Source organism: Harpia harpyja, unplaced genomic scaffold (assembly GCF_026419915.1).
Source record: "Harpia harpyja isolate bHarHar1 unplaced genomic scaffold, bHarHar1 primary haplotype scaffold_46, whole genome shotgun sequence".
NCBI classification, from domain to species: domain Eukaryota; kingdom Metazoa; phylum Chordata; class Aves; order Accipitriformes; family Accipitridae; genus Harpia; species Harpia harpyja.
In genome coordinates this window covers 1,616,678-1,624,003 of record NW_026293385.1, presented here as the reverse complement: position 1 = coordinate 1,624,003, position 7,326 = coordinate 1,616,678, and the positions used below count along the sequence as shown (strand labels likewise).

General features: G+C 51.8%; 1 non-coding gene across 1 annotated transcript; it reads left to right on the top strand.

Moving 5' to 3' along the window:
- The first annotated feature begins 6,633 nt into the window (after nucleotides 1–6,633).
- On the top strand, nucleotides 6,634–6,718 carry LOC128138454 (small nucleolar RNA SNORD45). Its single transcript, XR_008234019.1, has one exon. It is a non-coding gene; the product is annotated as a small nucleolar RNA SNORD45 (small nucleolar RNA).
- The last annotated feature ends 608 nt before the right edge of the window (nucleotides 6,719–7,326 follow it).

The window sequence follows — 7,326 nt, the reverse complement described above, 5'->3', positions numbered from 1 at the left end:
GGGGTGAGGTTGTTCAAAGCCCCATCCAACCTGGCCTTGGACACTTTCGGGGAAGGGGCATCCACAACTGCTCTGGGCAACCTCTTCCAGTGTCTCACCACCCTCACCGTAAAGAATTTCTTCCTAACAGCTGACCTAAACCTGCCCTCTTTCGGTTTAAAACCGTTCCCCCTAGTCCTACCACTACAATCCCTCATAAAAAGTCCCTTCCCATCTTTCCCTTTAAGTACTCTTCTGTTATTACCTGACATAGAACAGCAAATAGGCTTTCTGCTGGAGAACCGTGTTGCTGTCACAAAGATCCACAGATGAATCGTCCATCTCGTACCACAGCCCGTTGCTGGCCTGTAAAAAAAAAGGCAATGATATCTGGAGATGAACCGCACGGTTTCTCCACAAAAACGCAGGCAGCAAACTACAGAACCAAGAGCACGCCAAAACAAACCCAACCCAGCCTCTAAGGAGACCTTCTCCCCCAAATCCTTGGCTGCCGGTATCACTGCCGTGAAAGTCTGTCTTCCTCAGCACGCCTTTTTCTCGTGCGTGGAAGGAAGTTGCTCTTTACCTTTGTGTAGCAGAAATAGTGCCCTGAATGACACCTGTTACCGCTATGCACCAGGACAGCGTATAAAGAGTAGAAGAGCGGTTCTCCATCTGTCTGAGATATGTACGGGCGAAGATCCAAGCAGTTGGAGTACTTCACAACCTACGGAGAGACCGAGAGTGCTCGGAAATGATCCTGAAATACTACACGAAATAGCCCTCCAAGACCAGAGGTGTATAAATACATCTTTGGGGCTCATGAACACTTGGTTTTTCCCCAAAGCAGCAGGTAATGGTTTGGGTGGCAGGACACTGTTCTCGGCCAAAGCAGCTCTCCCGGAGCAGCGTACGTGCTTGTCTTCCCGCAGCAACTCTCCTCTCCCCGGAAGGGAACGCGAAAAACTCAACGTGAACGGCTTGTGAAAGAGCGTACTGCTTTGGGAAATATCCCGCTCCAGGAAGGGAACGTTGCGCTCCAGTTGCATACGCACCTTGTTGATCTTCCCGCCGCTGAAATCTTCAAACCGTTTCAGACACACGGTGAGAACCTTGGGTGCGCGATGGATTGTAAACCTCTTGGAGGCGGCAACCGTCTTGTTACACCTTGAAACCAAGCACAGAGCCAAGTGCTGAAATGCAACCTTCGTATACGCCCTATCTTGCCCCAAGAAGGCCAGACATCCTTTCATGTCTCACACCCCCCTACGCTGTTTTAAGGCTGTTCAGATGCACAGAGCCATATTAAAATATCGGTGCCTCATTATCGTGCATCTAACCTATGTGAATTATTATGTTAATATATTATGTTATGTGAAAAGATGGCTTATGCTAGAGTATGTGCAGCACCTTCACGCAGGATCTAGTATTAATATGGTGTTAATAATCATCTTACTGGCTGCATTTAAAGCAGTTTTCACCATCTAGCTGCTCGGGTTTCACGAAGTCCGTCAGCGCTGCAGTGACAGTTGAGGCTGCCTGGAGGAGTGAGAAAGCAGAGAACTGATCTCCGGGAAATGCCCTCGCCCAAACTCTTATCAGGAGTTGACAAGAAGACCCAGGTGAACCTGCAAGCAGCGCCCACAAGGAGGCAGAAAGAGGGTACGATGCCGAACATTTCCCTCAATTCCCTCAATTCGCGGGGCTATCAAGAGCTACGTCTCTGTGCCACTGCTCAGTTCAGCTACCGATGGCGCGCGGGGTCATCAATAATGAAAATAATACCACCCATCAGACGGGTGTTGAGGGAGGGCAAAAAGAAGAAGGACGCAGAGGGATCCTTCCACTCCACTTGCCACCCACCACCAGGCTCTCTTGTGTTCACGGTATGCGTTTTTAAAGCAACTGTGTTGATTCTGGAAAGCTACAGGGGCCTTGCGACATCTTGAAGCACAATTAAACTCTCTTACTTTGATATCCAGAGGAATATCCAGAAAGGCCTCGTAGGAATCAGAAACCACTTTGCAGCTCGAGCACGTGACTGGAAGGAAATTCAAAATGCTCAGCGATGGGGAAGTCGACTGACTGTGCCGCTTTACGTCCTTCAGCCCTACTACGCCAGTCACACCATCGGCTGTTCATCACAGGCCGACAGAAGGACACAGACAATTCCAAGGAGAGCAATGGTTGTGGAAAAGTACCTCTAGATCTCAGAAAGCCCCCAAATATTTGGTGGACGATGGTAGTCGATTCGGAAGGGATGTCCAAGCTGGAAATAAATGGTAAGGCAGAGAGTTATCTCCTCCCGGAGTTTTGCTTTGTGTGAAAGCCCTGGGCGTAGTTTTTCCTTGATGGCACTGCACCAAGGAGTCCAAAGGGCTCGGGAACATTGCAAAGGGAATTTGCTTGTGCTTACTTGCTGATTCCACCCAGACAAGCTCTCTGCATGGCATCAATAGCATAACGTAAGAACTCATGGGCATCTTCCTGCCTGCCAAGCTGGAAATGTTTTCCTATTGCTAAAAAAGAAGAAGTTAGTAGCTTTCTCCTACAAGAACAGAAGAAAACTTGTCAAAGCACCCGAAATGACTCACGTGTGAGAATGCTGACGACAGCCGAAGGATAGATGGCACCGCCTGAGAAGCGCAGGACGCTGTTAACGTGCTTTTCCATTCTGCACATCATGCAGAAGCCTGGCTGGCGGCCTGAAGAGGAAGGGAGGGAAGCAAGAGCCTTAGGTGAGCAAAACATCCACAGCAATGGGAAAGCCAGTGGGGATTTTGAAGTTCAAAGAACGGTCTCCGCTCCTCCCAAGGCGACAGCATCCCAACGAGCCCAGGACATTTTAGCGCAGAGAAGACTTTCTTCAGAGGGATGTTAAACTGACAGAATATTTCTGTGCAATAAGCAAAGAGGGTTTAACCTGCAGGAATAGGGACCGAGACCTGGGGCTAGAAAGGGGTGCCCTTCTGAAGACAAACACAGCTAGATACGACAAGTGCCTTCTAGGCTTGAGTGTTCAAAGACGACCAACTCGGGGAATTGGCAAAGAAGGGCTGCTTTTCTCTTAAATTCCAGATTCTTGGAATCCTTGGGAAGTGCCCGACAGATTTACAAGGAGCTGTTCCTAAAAGTACTCCCACGACTGGCTGTGCTCACGAGAGAGCAGGTAGTTGGCCAGAGGTGGGGTGTATGTCAGGCACTGCAGGACGGAGTTGAGGAAACACATGTTGCCCAAGTTGTGGAGTCCCGCTCCAGCTCTGCATCGTTGCTGCCAGTCCATGTAAATCTTCTCCGGGGGAAAGAGGATCCTTTGTGGCGGAGCCATTCCCTCAGCAACGACTGCAGGGCGACGACATTTGAAAAGAGATGAGACAATATTGTTGCACGGAAGCACATGTAAAAAAGTTGAGTTCTCTACAGGAGGACCCAGTACAACCAGCTGTGTCGTGCTTTGTCTATGCGCTTTTTGAACACCTCCAGGGATGGTGACTCCACCACTTCCCTGGGCAGCCTGGTCCAATGCCTGACAACCCTTTCAGTAAAGAAATTTTTTCTAATATCCAAACTAAACCTCCCCTGGCGCAACTGGAGGCCGTTTCCTCTCCTCCTATCCCTAGTTACTTGAGAGGAGAGACCAGCACCCACCTCGCTACACCCTCCTTTCAGGTCGTTGTAGAGAGCGATGAGGTCTCCCCTCAGCCTCCTCTTCTCCAGACTAAACCACCCCGGTTCCCTCAGCTGCTCCTCGGAAGTTCTCTAGACCCTTCTCCTTGTTCTCCAGACCCCTCACCACCTCGGTTGCCCTTCTCTGGACACACTCCAGCACCTCAACGTCTTTCCCGTAGTGAGGGGCCCAAAACTGAAGCCAGGACTCGAGGTGTCACCTCACCAGTGCCCAGTACAGGGGGACAACCACCTCCCCGCTCCTGCTGGCCACACTATTTCTGAGACAGGCCAGGATGCCGTTGGCCTTCGTGGCCACCTGGGCACACTGCTGGCTCATATTCAGCCGGCTGTCAACCAGCACCCCCAGGTCTTCTTCTGCCGGGCAGCTTTCCGGCCACTCTTCCCCAAAGCTGTAGCATTCCAAGGGGTTGCCGTGACCGAAGTGCAGGACCCAGCACTTGGCCTTGTAGGACTTCATACGATTGGCCTCAGCCCATCGATCCAGCCTGTCCAGATCCCTCTGTAGAGCCTTCCTACCCTCCAGCAGATCAACCCATCCTCCCAACTTGGTGTCATCCACAAACTTGCTGAGGGAGCACTCGATCCCCTCGTCCAAATCATCGATAAAGCTATTGGAACCAGCCCCAATCCTGAGCCCTGGGGAACACCACTTGCGACCCGCCTTTTCTCCTGCCTCCAGGGTTTGTCAGCTTTCCATCAGCCACAGCTTTGCCAGATTCCCGCTCGAGGTGGCTGGTGGCAGTTTTGTTCCTGCCCCGCTTGGCTTACGTAGTTTTGGGCTGTCCCCACTCGGGACATCTGGTATAACCCCTTGTTCCCGCTCGAAACATTGCCCCATGCCAGCTACCGTGAAGAAAATTAACTCTATCCCAGCCCAAACCAGCACACCTCCCCTGTAAACGAGAGGGTTTAGATGCCAGGACAAATGACAATTTGCCAGCTCGGCAGAGCACGGGTGCCCTGAGATGTCTCAGGAGAGGCAGGCTGGGCTAAAGCTTCTCTCCTCCTCCTCCTCTCTGGGTTCTGTGGTCCAGCGGAGCAGCTGGGACTTTTCTGCAAGGACACCCTGGGTCCCGCTGTGCTGTCCTGCAGGCAGCAGCACAAGCCAGGCATGACGCTGTCTGCTCAGCACGCTCTGGGTGTTCTCCATGGGAAGGACAGCATGGGACTGGGCTTGTTGTTCCAGCTTTATTAAAAAAACCCTAAATTTATTAAAATACAGCTGTTTTCCAGAGGAGGATTTCACTTCTTCAGGGCTCACCAGGGGCCAGCAGCACAGCGACTGCAGGCTCCATCCCGACGTTGGCATCTCTCTTATCGGGACGAAGATCTCCTCCGCTGCCGGAGTCCTGACGGAGAGTTCAGGGTCTTTCGCCAAGGGCGGGAGGGCCGCAAGAGAAGGCAGCGGAGCAGCCGTGACCCCCCCACTGCCTGCAGACACCCCCAGGAGTCCCCTGCAGACCACGGCACCCTGCCCAGTCCCCGTCCCCTGCCCCACCAGCCCCTCCTCGCCGTCGCAGATATCCCGCAGCTCCAGTTCCTCGGGTGCCGTGCGGCAAGACCTTGCGGCCAAGGACTGTGGCCCACCGATGAACCTGATGGCCACCGCTGGCAAGGTGGCTCGAGTGTCCCGCAGGTACGGCAGGCTCTGCCGGAGGTCGTCTTCCACCCTCTTCTTGTTGGGCGCTAACTAGAAAGAGCACAAGGAACTGGTACGGACCCTCCCAAGTTGGCCGGACCAGTACCTCCTCCCAGTAACCCCTTCCCGCGGCGATCTCCGTCTCCCAGAACGAGCTGGGAGAGGTTCAGACAGCCGCAGGCAGCGGGGGCCTGGGGATGCTGAGACCCCTCTTTCATATTGCCAGGGCCCACATGAGTCACCATTTCCAAAGGGCCGTTTTTAAAGCCTAAAAACAAGGATTTTGGCCCTAAAACGGGGCTTTGGACCCTACAAATGGGTCTTTGGATGCTCATTATATGCCTCGGGCATTAAGGAAATGAGGCTTTGAGCCCTAAGTGAGGGGTTTGTACCTTAAAAAGAGGGTTGGGAGCCTACAACTGAAGTCCTTCAACCCTAGAATCAAAGCTTTGGACCCTAAAAATGAGGCTTTGGGACCTAAGCATGAGGCTTTGAGCCCCAGAAGTGGGCTTTGGACCCTCCAAATGAGGGTTTGGACACTCCAGATGCAGCTTGGACCCTAAAAATGCCTGTCTGGATCCTAAAAAAGAGGCTTTGGACCCTGAAAATGAGACTATGCAAACTAACACTGAGCCTCTGCACCCTAAAAATGAAGGTTTTGGAAACTAAAATGAGGCTTTGGAAGGCAAAGCTAAGAGTTTGGAAAGTAAAAATGAGGCTTTGGACTGTATAAATTCGGATTTAGACTCTACAAATGAGGCTTTGGTCCTTCCAGATCAGACTTTGGGGCTTAAAAATGATGCTCTGGGCCCTTAAAATGAGTCTCTGAACCTTAAAAACGGACCTTGGAGCTAATAAATTAGTTTCTGTACTCCATATATGTGGGTCTGGACCTTAAAAATGACTGTTTGCACCCCCCAAAGTAGGCTTTGGTCTTTTAAATTGATGCTTTTTGCCCTAACATTGAGGCTTGCATTATAAAAATAAGGGTCTACACTTGCGAAACTCAGGGTTGAATTTTAAAAATGATGCTTTGTAAAGCACAAAATCGGACTTGCTCACCGTAGCTATCTCCACGGCAGGTTAAATTTCTCGCCGTCTATTGTGTTTTAGTTCCCTTCTCATGCAAACCATGGTGACAAACAGTACCCAAAAGGCTCTGGTGCTCCCAAACGGCGGCTTGATGATCTGCGTAACCCACCTCTAGCCGCATCTCAAGGAGCGTAGGAACGGCGTTACAAGTAAATAAGGCAGCGTCCTGCTTTAGGAAGAAAGCGTGTTGGATTTGAAACCCTCGGGTAGGACAGGAGGAGCATGTCTTCTTGGGTCAGCGATGAGCGTCGGCACGTATTATCTGATCCAGAGCCGATGTCTGTCGCCGCTTTAGCTCTGGAATTACTCTGAGACCCAGGAGGCTCCATTTTCCTTAGGCTGTCACCTAAGGGAGTCGAGATAAAGACAGTTTAACAAGCACAGGGAATAAAAAAGGAAACCAACGGACGTGACAGCAACCACCGACCACCTCTCACCAGCAGGCAGACGCCCAGCCATCTCGGTGCGACGGCTGCCTTGGGAAGACTCCCCCAGTCCTGAATTTCTTGCTGAGCGTGACACTACGTGGAACGGACCGTGGTACCTCGTCGGTCAGCTCGGGGCAGTGGTCTCTGCTGTGTCCCCTCCCAGCCAGCTCGCTGGGGCAGCAGAGCGAGAAACGGAGAAGCCCTTGGTTCTGCATAAGCACCGCTCAGCAGTAGCTAAACATCGGTGCACTGTCAACGCTCAAAACGGCACCGTGCAAGCTGTGATGACAAAAAAATGACCTGTATCCCAGCACAGAAACCCTTCTGTGCCCGCTCACGATTCCTATTCCTATGAGAAACCCATGAAAAATAGGGCATTTGACTTATCGGGGAGAAATGCAAACACGCTCCCGGTCTCTGGCTGGCATCTGGCTTTACTTGCATGACCTAGAAAGTACGCACAAGTCTACGCGGTTTCTTCTGCACCTTGGGAAAGGC